This window comes from Mercenaria mercenaria, chromosome 15 (assembly GCF_021730395.1).
Source record: "Mercenaria mercenaria strain notata chromosome 15, MADL_Memer_1, whole genome shotgun sequence".
Lineage (NCBI taxonomy): Eukaryota > Metazoa > Mollusca > Bivalvia > Venerida > Veneridae > Mercenaria > Mercenaria mercenaria.
The window spans coordinates 73,399,262-73,415,374 of record NC_069375.1 but is presented as its reverse complement, the minus strand read 5'-3'; the positions used below and the strand labels follow the sequence as shown (position 1 = coordinate 73,415,374).

The 16,113-nt window shown below is 35.6% G+C and overlaps 1 protein-coding gene across 1 annotated transcript in view; it reads left to right on the top strand.

The window, feature by feature from the left end:
• LOC123558671 (serine/threonine-protein kinase TNNI3K-like) overlaps nucleotides 1-16,113 on the top strand; it is a 123,228-nt gene that overhangs the window by 64,604 nt on the left and 42,511 nt on the right. The window contains exons 2-4 of the mRNA XM_053524332.1: nucleotides 14,360-14,508; nucleotides 15,180-15,296; nucleotides 15,706-15,828. The gene's annotated coding sequence lies outside the window, so the exon portion shown is untranslated. The remainder of the gene's footprint in view (nucleotides 1-14,359; nucleotides 14,509-15,179; nucleotides 15,297-15,705; nucleotides 15,829-16,113) is intronic.

The following is a 16,113-nucleotide window of genomic DNA, read 5'->3' as shown; positions in this document are numbered from 1 at the left end:
GTTTGTATTGTACTTCAGTCATTTCAGTGTTAAGAAATGAAGGAGGCTTTTTTCAAATTCCTTTAATTTATTTATTTTCTGACAAAAAATGTGAAACAATGGAGAGTACAAAAGAACCATCTACAACTGGAGGAAGAACATTGACAGCAATCCTACTTTATGTTGAACAAGGACCAGAAATATCAACACTGAAGGACAGGAGCTGCCTAGAAAAAATAAGAATGTATTGCTTTAGCCGGCCAACTTAAATATTTAAACTTAAAGGCTTTGTTATTTCTCCACAATTGTTGAGTTTGTTTTTCACTGTAGTCCAGCCAATCTGGTTTCTATATGATGATCATTTCTTTTCCTTGAATTTAACTTGAAGGTATTTGATCTTTAATAGCCCAAGCGGAGGGATCTCTAGTCGGATCATAGACCTGTCTGTCTGGACTTGTATCTAACCAGGGTGCCCTAAAACTGACAACCAAATAAGGGTTTTTAAATGGTTTTCACAGACTTAAGCATACCTTTTGGCTGCTATTGGTACATAAGCTAGCCTGTGTTGGTGTCACTTAAGATATATGAAATAATATGGTTAAGAAAGAATCTGACTGCTCTGAACAAACTTTACCATGTAAACAACTTACTAGCCCTAATAGTACAAGCAATCAGTGTTTATAAGCAGAGCTTAAAAGCTGGCCACTTCTACAGCTGCATCAATTGACCAATTAGTTACAGTTTTAGAGATAAGATGTGTATTGAGGATTTAGTTTCATACAGGTAAACAAGCTGAAAAACAACAACAACAAAAGTATAGATATTTGATCTTACTTTAAAAATAGTGTATGTAGCTTTCACTGTAATATTCATAAATATTATTTAGAAGAGAACTTGTAAGTTCCAATATAATCTTCAGCAGAAAAAAAAAATGTTATATTTAACAAAAAATCAAGGCTTTCGCGTTGTTTTTCGTCTAATTTACCACGGTTCAGAGTTTAGATGCGTAGGAATTGAACCACGAGGGCGTTAGCCCAAGTGGTTAAATACTGAAGCATCTGAACGATGAACCGTGGTAAATTAGACGATAAATCACAAGAAGGCCTTGATTGTTTTCATTCTGACATGCACGTTGATATAGTTCAATACATATTATGCTGGAATTCATTTACGCGAGGAGTAATGTATCGGACGTCAGGCGGCTACATGACGTCAAAATTGACATCATAATGCTCTCTTACCGGTCCGTGCGTCAACCGTTGTTTATCGCAGGATATATTGCGTTTGATTTTCTTCTTTGTTTAACTGGAAATCAATTCGAGCCATGTTAGAATAGGGATTAAACTGGTGTATATCACTATCATTATATAGTAGCTGCCATTCTGCTTATCAGCAATGTTTACAACTGACCCATCTCAGCCTCGCTCTGGGAATCTCATTCAATATTCATGAGATTATATTAAGAAAGGCCTATGGGGAGATAATTCAAAGCCAGGATTATTAAAGAATCCCCTTCTCACCGTCATCATGCCCATTCGGAATGATTCCATATTGAAATTAAAGTGGAACATAAGAACACCCAATTATCAAGTGAAAATGTTTACAAATGTTCCTTTGTATACACGTATCTTTGGGATATATATTGGCAGGGGCCCAGTTATAGACCTTGGTCCCTGATTTTTGGACAGGACCCTATTTTCTAAAAAAAAAGAAAATGCTCATATACCTAATGTTAAACATTTATTTTGGACAGTCTGGGTCCTTTAATTAAACTAGCCAGTTTATATCCCTTGATCTTTTGAATTTTTCTTTCACAGCCACTCAGATCTGTTTAGAACTGATAGGGCCAATTAAATTGAAAAATTATCTTATTTTATACATCTAAAAACAAAGAAGTTTTTTTTATAGCTCTTTGATAAAAACAGCATGTTGTTGTGATATTTGTTCTGTCGTTAATTGTACATAATATAATAAATCCAAGGTATACATATTTACAGTTTATTTACAGAATATTTACAAGAGTTATGAATACATGTTGTATTAACTATATGAATACATGTTGTATTTAACTATCCACAAGCGTGGTCACTCTGCGACTGCGGGAGGATCTGCTAGATCTAGTTAAGATTAAAAGGAGTCTCTGCTATAGTCTGTTTCGCAAATATACTACACATACCACTGTACAATTTCTGATGGACAGGTGTTTTGTGATATTTTATCATTCGTGGCTTTTCCCATAAGTAGTCACACAGAAAAATATTCTTTTCTGGATAGAAGCCGGTTTTTGTTTACATTTTTCACATTCAAATATCGCGGCATTTGACGCTTTCTGTTTCGTCCAATGAGATCGCTCGATACAAAACCATCAAGTAGAAGCGGAAGTAGATGGTTTAGAGATGTAAATAATTCCGAAAGCGATACAATTCGCATTATTTCTGCAAAAATAGGGTTCTTTGGTGAGGATTTCTTGTTGTCATTGTTAAAGTAATGTAAGACCTTCCGATGGTACATGAGTACCAGCGACAGCTTATTTTCTATGGAAAGTTATGACCGGCGAAACGGGGCGATCATCGCCGCGATGTCGGACCATGTTTGAATCACAGACACTTGGGGGTCAGAACCTGTCCCCCCTCCCAAACCGCCCCTGCCAACCTTCAACCAATATATTCTCGCTTTTTAAATCCAACTGAGCACATGTCTCGATCATACAACAACTTCTGTTACCATTTCAATATGTTTAAAAAATCTCCCATATGCTATCAATGCTCAGAAACCTATAGTTTTTTTGAGCATTGATAGAGTATACATAGGAATTTTTCAAACATGTTGAAATGGTAACAGAAGTCGTTGGATGATATATCAACTTCCGGTGTAGTGCGCGCACCTTAGCTTTGTAAGAGCCAAGGTATTTCGTGCTGCTGTAGGAGATGATCAAGACATGTGCTCAGTTTGTTTTAAAAAACAAAAATGTATTGACTGAAGGTTGTCAGGGGCGGCATGGGAGGGGTGCTGACCCCCAAGTGTCTGTGGTTTGAATATATGAACAGAGGGTAAGACGTAATAAATAAAAGGCACCATTTCTTTGATATTTTTTAATGGAAGTGTCTAGGGGTACGGATCCGTACCTCTAGAATCTGATTCTAGCGGTACGGATCCGTACCTCTAGACAAGCCTGTTAGGGGTTTTCTAGGGGTACGGACCTCCTTTTTCTAGAGATTTAGGGTTATTTATATCTTAAATTTTGTTGAAAATGAAATAACAAGTAAGACTTAACCAGTCTTCACTTAAAACTTGGATCTAATTGGTTTACAGATACCAGCGTTCACCCGATTGTTTACCTTCTCTTTCAAAATCTAAATAACCGAGGAATTCCAAATGAATACACTGTTCCGTGCCGATTAGTTTTGTTCTCAAATAAACTGTTGATAAGAGCGAGATTAATGAATGAATCTATCTCTTAAATGAATTCTATTTGAAATTTGGCAAAAAAAAAATATAATAAGGCATAATAATATGCACCTATTTATTTTGTTATTTAACAAGGTATAATGATAATCGGCACGGAACTGATTGTTTGATAATCAATTAAGCGACATTAAATAGAAGAAACGGTTTGTGAAAATGTCCCTTGTATCTCGTAACGGCTACCAAATGTGTGAAAAACATAAATACACTAAGCGTTAATTAGAAATTAAAAAAAAAAGAGTTTTATCCCAACATATATAACATTATTTTGTTTAATCTTTTTATCTTTTTTCCGCCAGTTCGAATCCTCGTGATTTATTTGGTGTTCTTCGGTTATTTACGTTCCGAAAGAAAATGTAACAAATCGGATGATTATTGTTAATCTGTAAGCCATTTAGATCCAAGTTTAAGTTGAATTGTGATGAAGTGTTACTTGTTTTTTCATTTTCAACAAAATTTGAAATGTAAATGACCCTTAATCTCTAGAAAAACGGAGGTCCGTACCCCTAGAAAACCCCTAACAGGCTTGTCTAGAGGTACGGATCCGTACCGCTAGAATCAGATTCTAGAGGTACGGATCCGTACCCCTAGACACTGCCTTTTTTAATAAACTGAAAATAAGACATATTTTTCCTAAAATGGGCCACCCAAAGGTAAATTTGCGGTTCTAGTGCCAGTGTTATTAATTTAACGTTGATGATTCAACGGACGATTCAGAAACCGACACTGCCAGCGAATCTGAGGATTAACCGTCTTTGTGAATTGAAATATTTTTTTTCTGATATGAAATAAATTTTGAGAGAAAAAATACATAAGAAAACGAATGGAAAAAAATGAAGAATCGAGCTGTCACTAATGGTGATAAATACCCCTGCAGCACCATGACCTTTGCCCTGGTGACCCCAAAGTCAATAGTGCCCGTGTACTCGATAAGTACTATCAGCATGTGGAGCTTGAAGGTCCTGGGTGCAGTGGTTCGTGAGTAAAAGTGCCTTCATGCAAAAAGTTAATATTGTGACGAACCAAGAACGGACGGACAGTTAAAAACTAATATGCCTCCCTTCGGGTGTATAAAAATAATTCAAAACAGTAAATATTGAAGTCCAGACAATAAAAATTTTATTAAAATATGGGGTTCGAACCCACAGGTTGTTGATGCCATGTATCAGTGGCAATCACACTTACCAATACACTGTGCAGTCTTTGATCGCAACGCTGAACTTGGTTTATTTCTTACATTACATACCCACAGGTGGCAGTAATGTAATTATAATGTTTTATGTGGGAAAATGACAAAAAGCCATTTTGAAAAAAAAATTGCACCTGTGACAGTGAGCCATAGAAAGGTGATTAATAACAGTTTGACATGTGCATTGCCAGGGTTTTTTTTCGGCTGTTTTTATAGCCGTTATTCGGCTACATTCCTAATGCCAAAAAGTATGTATTTTTCCCAAAATGAGTGTTAAAATTCCCAATCTACATTCTGAAAAAAATTTCATCAAAATTGCACAAACATTGACCAAAGTATGGACAATTTTGTAATGGAAGTATGTTAAAGAGGTTGTACAATGTGAAACAAGTGTATGAGAAAGTGCTTAAACACATTCTTACTATATCCTATGGGACTAAATATTTCCCAATTTGGAACATTTACGCCTCTAAATTCCCAACTTTGTGGGTATAGGCTATGTTCCCAAATTAGCTAGAAAAAACCCTGATTGCTTCCAAGTCCGTATTTTTTTTTTCAAAACAATATTTCCTGGTCAATGATTGGCCATCTTTTGGGCAAAAGAATAATCTTTCAGAAAAACATTACTTCAAAGCCCAGTTCCAAACCATTTACGCATCACGAGCCATCGATTCTGTATCCTAGGTACGTTACTCACTTACTACCACCTGTGTACATATTACCTATTTCTTACGTAAATCATCAGCCGAGATTATCCGAATACTAGATCCACCTTAGTAAATGAACTCGCACAAAGGTCATTTTTGAAGGTCAAAGTATATCTATATCTATATATATTCGCTAGGATGAATGGTGTAGTCGTGTTTTGGATAGTGCACAGTTACTGCCCTTTAACCAACCACGCCATTTGCACCGGTCTGAGGAGACGCTGAGGAGAAGGGAATAACATTTGCATTGTGCCGTAATTTGTGTTGGAATATGCAGATGTTTTTGTACCATTATGTAGGTACAATGCTTTGGGGTACTGTATAGAGGATAGGTAGATAATTTTTGCTTAAAAAATTAGACTTTCTTAATTTCCACCACATTTTCTCAGCTGTAAAAATGGTAAATGGCTACTGGTACTGATGATAAACCCGAACAGAAAATGAAGTTTTTTACCTGTAACTTTTTTATTTCTGCAAATTGTAATCAATGGTCGGTATCAAAATAAAGCTTAACCTTTGCTGAAAACTTTACATAATTCAAATTTATATTTAGTAAGCAAACTCACACGAAGTGAGACCCTGAAAGGGGTATGTAAAAAGGAGACTGTATGAACGTTGACTGATGATAAATTCGAACAATTTGTCATTTATAAAATTTTCTTGGTATTATTATATTGAAACTTTCCCCAAAAAGCTGCAACAGTCATTCCTGATCGAGTAATGAAAAGTTACCAAATGTCAGGCCTTCATGTTTCAACAGTGAGCATGCGCAAAAAACACCCTCTTCCCCAGTAATTTTGGATAAATATTTTTTATACAAATTTATGTAAGTCATTTATTTATACAGAATATTTACCAATTCTGTTTTTGTTTACACCTGTTGGTGTTGTAAGTGGAAACTATTAGATGGTGTGTTCAATTTTATAAATAATCGATTGCAATCGAATATTTCCAAGGTGGTCGACTTTATCATCTGTCCGGGTTTATCATCAGTACCAGTACCAGCAAATTGTTGGGGGTGAGGTATAATTGGTTTTAACTGTTCTTAATAAAGGATCGCAGAAAAGCTCTATATAGCTTATGTTAATTGTTTCACCAAACGACGGTAAATAAAACTTACCTTTACCTTTATTTAAATGTTCATGTACTATCGTTGCCCTTGATGTCCTTGTAAGTTATGAAAATGAAATGAGAAATTCATGTGAATCCTTGAAACAGCTTGGAAAAAATGAATGATAAAATTTGAAATAATATATCTGTAGGTAAATTTGCGAGTATGAAAATTACGCTGAACCCTATCCTCACTTTGCATGGAAAGAAAATGAGTGAAAATTTTCGGTGCAAAATTTTGTTAACGTATGCAACTCAAACTGCTACATAATATGTATTTTCAAATTGCCAAAGTAATGCATATGAGCGTTACTTTTCCAAGAAAATGTCGTTAAACATTCTAATGCGCAAAACACGTGCACAGAGTTTCTAAAATATTTCACTGCCATATTTATTTCAGAGAATCAAACATATGATTATTCTTTTACCTCAGATTTCCTTACTAAATTATACATTTCTTCTTATTCACTGCTACATGTAGGAGTACCCATTTAGTATAGTTTTGCACTAGCTGTCCGGTCTCCTTGATGCTGTTGATCTGTTACTGATACTTTACATTTAAAGAGTAAACGCAATGTGTAAACATAGTTTTTCACATGGCAATAGTTTTTAGCTCAACTATTCGAAGAATAGGGGAGCTATCCTACTCGCCCCGGCGTCGGCGTTAACGCGAGCGTCACACAAATGTTAAAGTTTGCGTACCACCCCAAATATTTTCAAAGTCCATTGAGATATTGCTTTCATATTTTGCATACTTGTTTACCATCATAACCCCAGTCTGTAAAAAAGAAGAGGCAACTGTATCAAGCATTTTGACTGAATTATGCTCCTTTTCGACTTAGAATAAATGTTAAAGTTTGCGTACCACCCCAAATATTTTCACAGTCCATTGAGGTATTGCTTTCATATTTTGCATACTTGTTTACCATCATGACCCCAGTCTGTAAAAAGGAGGAGGCAACTCTATCAAGCATTTTAACTGAATTATGGCCCCTTTTCGACTTAGAATAAATGTTAAAGTTTGCGTACCACCCCAAATATTTTCAAAGTCCATTGAGATATTGCTTTCATATTTTGCATCCTTGTTTACAATCATGACCCCAGTCTATTAAAAGGAGGAGGCAACTCTATCAAGCATTTTGACTGAATTATGGCCCCTTTTCGACTTAGAATAAATGTTAAAGTTTGCGTACCACCCCAAATATTTTCAAAGTCCATTGAGATATTGCTTTCATATTTTTGCATACTTGTTTACCATCATGACCCAAGTCTGTAAAAAGGAGGAGGCAACTCTATCGAGCATTTTGACTGAATTATGGCCCCTTTTCTACTTAGAATAAATGTTAAAGTTTGCGTACCACCCCCAAATATTTTCAAAGTCCATTGAGATATTGCTTTCATATTTTGCATACTTGTTTACCATCATGACCCCAGTCTGTAAAAAGGAGGAGGCAACTCTATCAAGCATTTTGACTGAATTATGGCCCCTTTTCGACTTAGAATATGCTTATAGTAATGTTAAAGTTTTACCCATTGCTTATATTATACTGTCAAGCACGGGGAATAGTCGAGCGCGCTGTCCACTGACAGCTCTCGTTAGCTTTACACACCACTCTTGGACAAGAAAGCCTTTTCACTTAAAATTTGTAAGTATCCGCTGGCAAAATATTAATGAAAGAGATTGGAACTTTTTCTAAAATAAAGTGCAATTTCAATCGTTTTCAAAAACACTACCTTTATTATTACAAAATTTATTTGATTCAAACTAAAGTAGTTATTCCACATCATATGACACAAGGTCCATAACTCTGGTACCAATATTTAATGAATTATCCCCCACTTTTACTTAGAATTTTAGGTTAAAGTTTTGATGCACTTTCACTCTATCTCAGTTAATACTAAATGGTTTTGATTCAAACTTAAGATAGTTGTTCAACATCATCACTCACATCATATGACACAAGAGACATGACTCTTGCACCAAGATTTCATGAATTATCTCCCCTTTTTACTTAGAATTTCAGGTTAAAGTTTTGGTGCACTTCACACTGTCTCAGTTATTACTGAATGGATTTTATTCAAACTTAAAATATTTGTTCCACCTTATCACCCACATCATATGACACAAGATGCATAACTCTGATACCAAGTTTTCATGAATTATGCCCCCTTTTAATTAGAATTTAAGGTTAATTTTGATGCATTTTCTTTATATCTTAGTTCCTACTAGATGGATTTGATTCAAACTTCGGTAGCCTAGTGCTAGAGCGTCCGCTTCGAGTGCGGGAGGTCGTGGGTTCGATCCCCGGCCGCGTCATACCAAAGACTTAAAAAATGGTACTAGTAGCTTCCTCGCTTGGCGCTCAGCATTAAGAGGATAGTGCTAGGACTGGTCAGCCTGGTGTCAGTATAATGTGACTGGGTGGGGTATCATGCCATGTGTCTATGGCGTGATATTCCAGTGAAGCAGCACTATAAAGTTGGGCATTGTGCTCACTGCTACAAGTAGACACCGTCGTTTATATGACTGAAAAATTGTTGAAAAAGACGTTAAACCCGAACAAACACACACTCAAACTTGAAATAGTTCTTCCACATCATCACCCACAACATATTACACAAGGTGCATAGCTCTTGCACCAATATTTTATGAATTATGCCCCCTTCTGGCTTAGAATTATACTTATTTAGTGTTTTGATACCATTTATCTTTATCTTTCGTGTAACTTGATATTTTTGACACAGTCTCAAGCTATTGTGCAATATCTTCATCCACCATTGGAGTCATTAAACACTCTAGTGACAGCTCCAGCTTCCACAGATGTGCCCAGTTTTACTATCTGGCATCAAAATAGTCGAGCGCAGTGTCTCCTGTGACAGCTTTTGTTACACAGCTACTTTTAGTTGAGGTCTTGCAGACTGAGCTTTTTTTGTGCTATGGAACAGCTGCATTTGAAAGTTTTGGTTCACTATATTTTTTACACAGCAAATGAAGGTCACCCTAAATTCAAGATAGCAGAAGTACCTTAAAACAAATGACATATGACATTTGTGAATGAACTTCATCAGACTGACACAGATAAATTATATGAAATAAAAGCCATGTAATGCTCACCAAAACCAGGGATAAGTCAAAAAAGAGGAAAGGAATCCTCTTATTTCCATTGTGGTCCCTGATAATTGGAGGTATGACATAGAAAGTCATGTTATAATTATAAATTCAGTATGAGTATTGCACACATTTACATAATTCAGAAATGCATTTGAGATCACATAATATTACAGTCAAAGTTTTTATCACATTATTGAAACAAGAAATAGTGCATTACAGAACTTGTCAGCAAAAACTTTAAAAACTATCATTGATATTATTATAGTGGAGGTTCACATAATATTACAGTCAAAGTTTTTATCACATTATTGAAACAAGAAATAGTGCATTACAGAATTTGTCAGCAAAAACTTTAAAAACTATCATTGATATTATTATAGTGGAGGTTTTGACATTGTAAAAATGAAAGCATTTATATTATTAAAATGAAATCAGTGCTGCAGTAGAGTAAAAATATGATAAATTATTTTGAGAAAAACTATCTTTAAACTAAGATTCTAATAATTAAACATATAAAAAGATTCAAGTACTAATTGAGACTGACTAAAATGAAATTAAGTGGCGGCCATTAAATGGGCTTAAAATCTGTATTAGACTCTAATCTTGCATCAGACTGTTTGATTTAATAAAGCTTTTTATTTGAAATATAATGTTACGGCCGTCTTCTGTATTTCATATGAATTACCTTCCTTTAAGGGATTTTTAGCCCACCATCATCAGATGGTGGGCTATTCAAATCACTCTGCGTCCGTGGTCCGTCGTCCTTCCGTCCGTCCGTCCGTCCGTCAGTCCGTCCGTCCTTCCGTCCGTTAACAATTTCTCGTTATCGCATCTCCTCAGAAACTACCTGGGGGATTTTGACCAAACTTTGTCAGAATGATGTATTGGTACCCTAGTTGTGTCCCCCTGAAAATCAGACTGGTTCAACAATTTTTTAGTAAGTTATGGCCCTTTGTTTATTTCTATAATTTACATAGATTTATATAGGGAAAAACTTTGAAAATCTTCTTGTCCAAAACCACAGAGCCTAGGGCTTTGATATTTGGTATGAAGCATCATCTAGTGGTCCTCTACCAAGATGATTCAAAATATTTCCTTGGGGTCTAATATGGCCCCGCCCCGGGGGTCACATGGTTTATATAGACTTATATAGGGAAAAACCTCTTGTTCAAAACCACAGGGCCTAGGGCTTTGATATTTTGTATATGACATCATCTAGTGGTCTTCTACTAAGATTGTTCAAATTATCCCCCTAGGGTCAAATATGGCTTCGCCCTGGGGGTCACATGGTTTACATAGACTTACATAGGGAAAAACGTTGAAAATTTTCTTGTCCAAACCACAAAGCCTAGGGCTTTGGCATTTGTAATGTAGCCTCATCTAGTGGTTCTCTACCAAGTTTGTTGAAATTATCCCCCTAGAGTCAAATATGGCCCCGCCCTGGGGGGTCACATGGTTCATATAGACTTATATAGGGAAAAGATTTTAAAATCTTCTTGTCAATAACCTACAACATTCAAATTTGGACCACATGTATGGTTTTGAGTGGCAAGATGAACTTTGACATGAGTTGACCTTGATTTTGACCTAGTGACCTACTTTCACATTTCTGTAGCTACAGCCTTCAAATTTGGACCACTTGCATAGTTTTGTGCACTGAAAAAAAACTTTGACATTGACTTTGACCTAGTGACCTACTTTCACATTTTTGAAGGTACAGGCTTCAAATTTGGACCACATGCATAGTTTTGTGTTCCGAATTGGAATTTGACCTTGATTTTTACCTACTGACCTACTTTCACATTTCTCAAGCTACAGCCTTCAAATTTGGACCACATGCATAGTTTTGTGTACCGAAACAAACTTTGACCTTTACATTGACCTAGTGACCTACTTTCACATTTTTGAAGGTGCAGGCTTCAAATTTGAAACACATGCATAGTTCTGTGTTCCGAAATAAAATTTGACCTTGATTTTGACCTAGTGACCTACTTTCACATTTTTCGAGCTACAGCCTTCAAATTTGGACCACATGCATAGTTTTGTGTACTGAAATGAACTTTGACCTTAAGATTGACCTAGTGACCTACTTTCACATTTCTGTAGCTACAGGCTTCAAATTTAGACCACATGCATAGGATTGTGTACCGAAACAAACTTTGACCTTGACATTGACCTAGTGACCTACTTTCACATTTTTGAAGGTACAGGCTTTAAATTTGGACCACATGCATAAATTTGTGTTCTGAAGTGTAATTTGACCTTGATTTTGACCTAGTGACCTACTTTCACATTTCGTCCTTGAAATTGATCTAATGACCTACTTTCACATTTCTCAAGCTACAGCTTTCGAATTTGGACCACATGCAAAGTGTTGTGTACGGAAATGAAATTTGACCTTGAGCTAGTCAGTAAGTCTTGAAATTTGGAACACTCAAAAATGGCACATTGGTGGGCGCCAAGATCACTCTGTGATCTCTTGTTTGAAATATAATGTTACGGCCGTCTTCTGTATTTCATATGAACTACCTTCCTTTAAGGGATTATTTGAAATATAATGTTACGGCCGTCTTCTGTATTTCATATGAATTACCTTCCTTTAAGGGATTATTTGAAATATAATGCGGCCGTCTTCTGTATTTCATATGAATTACCTTCCTTTAAGGGATTATTTGAAATATAATGTTACGGCTGTCTTCCGTATTTCATATGAATTACCTTCCTTTAAGGGATTATTTGAAATATAATGCGGCCGTCTTCTGTATTTCATATTAACTACCTTCCTTTAAGGGATTATTTGAAATATAATGCGGCCGTCTTCTGTATTTCATATTAACTACCTTCCTTTAAGGGATTATTTGAAATATAATGTTACGGCCGTCTTCTGTATTACATATGAATTACCTTCCTTTAAGGGATTATTTGAAATATAATGTTACGGCCGTCTTCTGTATTTCATATGAATTACCTTCCTTTAAGGGATTATTTAGAAAAAGGTTGCTAACCACCTTCTGCTAGGCGGTCTTCTGTTGCTATTACACAATGAAAATGTAACAAGTAATTGAGATACAGGTTCTCAACATTGATAGCCACTTAATAGTATAATGTATGTAGATTTCGACCCCGTTGAAATGTCAGCCATGTCCATGTCTCCTATATATGCGGTGTTGAAACATTTTTTTGAGGATGTGGATGCATCTTATTGTGTAGGTTACTGGCATGGCTGGCTTAGGCGAAGGTGTCGTATTGTGCATACACTGCACTCTGTTGTGGACATATGTTCATAAAAAAAAAATGCAGGCCCAAAAATAATAATTGAGAAGTGTCCTATACAGTATGCTCATCAAAGATGCTTCTTCCTATTTTGGCAAACAAATAATAACATTTGCTCAAGATTCAGACCCAGAAACACTACGGAGGACACCATTCCAAACCTGTATTCATAATTTTCCAGGGGAAAGCCCCCTGACCCCGCTCCAGGCCAGCCTCCCCCATCAAGTGGGTACTAACTCCTCCATTACGTCAAAGTTTTAGACCTAAAATGCACCAGAGCCCACTATTTCATGCCTGTATTTCAAAAATTTCAAGGGGGAGATTCCCCTGACCCCCATTAAACACTTTAACCCCCCCCCCCCCCACCTCCTGAAAGGCGTCACTGACTTCGATATTTTGTGGCGGAAAAAGAAATACGGCCAGTGGAAACCCTGCGGCTTTGATGGCATGCTTGAATGTGTGGAAAGATTCAGTACACCAAAGATGTTTAGGGAGACTGTTCCACAGAATTAAACATATATATCAAAAATGCGAAAGTTGCAAAATGAAAGTGAAAGTAGAGTGGTCAAAATGATTAAAAAAATGCAATTTCTTAAAAAAATATAGAAAGTAATTTTTCATTTTCCGGAGAACGTAGGTAAGTATGTTAGACACACATCAAAAAACAAATTTACTATTATTTAGAGAAAAATATTTTTTGATATTTTCTACAAAGTAGAATGTGGACAGTACATGTGTTGTAAGACAAAATACACATTACTGAACAAGGCGACCTTTACAGAAAGTATTGTCTACCTTTTCTGAACAATTCTGTCTATATAAATGTTACGAATATTACAAGTCTGTCAGGTATGATTTCCTAGATGAAAATTTTCATATTTTATAAATTTTTTATATGATCCTTAATACAAGTTACATTCTGATATACATTTTAAATGTTTCCTTGTTGTGATAGATATCTAGTTTCACATGTTGTCATAATAGATAATTTCTCCATTCACCAGCATCAAGCCCCAAATGTTATAAACTGTTGTTATTTAACCTTTAACCTGCTGTTGCCAGTGTCGGCAAGTGATTCTGCCTTTGCGACCAGTGCATAGTCTATTGGTCAATACTGATCAGTTGAGTCAGTATTGACTGTAAGATATTTTGCAGAGTTTGTGAACAATTGACCTTTACCTTGCTGAATTTCTCAAAATGAACTGGTCCATCATTCAGTCTGGGCAAAACCATTTATTATTCAAAGGGGTTTTCACTGAAAATTTACTGATTGAATAGTGAACAGTGCAGACCAAGATCAGCCTGCACATACGTGAGTTAGAGCCTCTTGTGCGTGTTCTCTGTGACATTTTTTGTATTCCACCTCTGTTTCTTATGGGGAATTGGCAGTTACTTGTGGAAAACAAGTTTGTACTGGTATAGAATCTAGGAACACTGGTAAGGTTAACTTGTCAGCGGGAACACAACTGAAATATTGTTGAAAAACAGCATTAAACCTAAAACAAAAAAAAAAATCTTTTGCAGTTCAATGTGTGAAGTAACAGAAAAGAAGAATAGCTACAGACGTTGAAGAACTTGAAGTTGAGAAGTGAAGAGATGTAGCTGTAAATTGTTTAACATGGACCATGACATGATGTATGTGGGAAACACAGTGGATAAGAAGCACTTAACAAGTAAGAAGATCATTTACATTTAGAACCATTTTTCTCTAATACAGCTGCTGCACTCTGAGTTAGAGAAAAACTGAATACAGACGAAACCACTTTTCCCTTGAAAAAAAAAATACAATGGAAGGGAGGTAACTCAATTTAAAGAAAGAACACTTAAAGGTTCCTAGTTTGATATAAAATTCAGCTGCTTCAAATCAATTTTGGTACAGTTTCTGAGTATTCATTCTGTAGTAGACCTGTTTCCCATAAGATATCCATATATTTGCTTCAAGAAAATGAAAAGAAAAAGTGGTGTTGAATAGTATGCAGTGAAATGCAAGTCATCTGGATTCAGATTATGACAGATACCATCATATTGCAGTTTTTCAGAAAACAATCTACATAATAAACACCCTACTTTCGTTTTCAAGTATACAACCTGAAGACATGCAAGTATAAACATAAACAATGTCTCGTCTCACCGGTATTTTATGAAAAGTGAAATAATGCCCATTTGGCTCTCTGTTATGTTCAGTTGTGCGAAAAATGGAAATAAATTAGGACCTATTAATTAGGGATTTTTTTTCTGTGATACCGAATTACTGCTATTCGACAAAAAGTGCCTTCACTTGATTTTATTGTGGTTTATTATTGTGCATGTAATATGTCTATCCACTTTATATTTCTTTTTGTAGTGTGAAGTAACAGTAATGCAGAATGACTAGAGACCATTAACTTCAGAACTGAAGAGATGCAGGTCTTTAATCTATATGGTGAATGATGGAACCATGGTGGAGTTTTGGATTTATAAGGTAGATTGATATTTACATGTAGCCATATGCGAAAACAGCATTGGACCAAGGACACTAAGTTTGCCACCTCTCTAGATATTACACGTAGTTTGTCTTCAGACTCCTTTCCACACACTACAAACCTTTGTGTTCTCTGATGAAAGAATACTGTTTAAATCTACTTGAATGATTTTACCATTGTCATATAACCTTACATTTATTGAAGATACCTTTAAAATTAAAATTAAAGTATATAATGTCGGGTATAGTGCTTATTATAATCTTTTACACACGTTGCTGATAGAATGTCCGCCAGTCAGTGTAACTGAAGTAGATGATTTTATTTAAGTTTGTGCACTAACATATTGAATGTGCATCTTTAGAACTTAGATTAACAAAATGTTTTCATGAACTTCCACTTCTTTTGTAGGTTTGAAGTTACAGGAAAGCAGAATAGCTACAAACCATGATATTTAGAAATGAAGAGATGCATGTCTTTGTTTAGCATGGTGTATATGGGAAACATTGTGGATGGCAGACATGAAATGATTTGGTAAATAAGCACACCATAAATTTTTATCTATAATTATTTTCCTGTACTTCCAGTTGCGCTTCTAACGCTTAACACAATCATACATTCAGATTTTCTTTAATTTTATGGTTGAAGGGAGGTAACTCAATTAAAAAAGCAACACACAAATGCCATTGCATTACTGTATTTTGGTAAATTACAGGGTTTGTTTTTACACAAATGTTCACTAACACTGTTAAGAAACAAATCAAGGTTTTAAGTTTCCGTTCGAGTAGATATACTACACCAGCCTGTTTAAAATCTTTG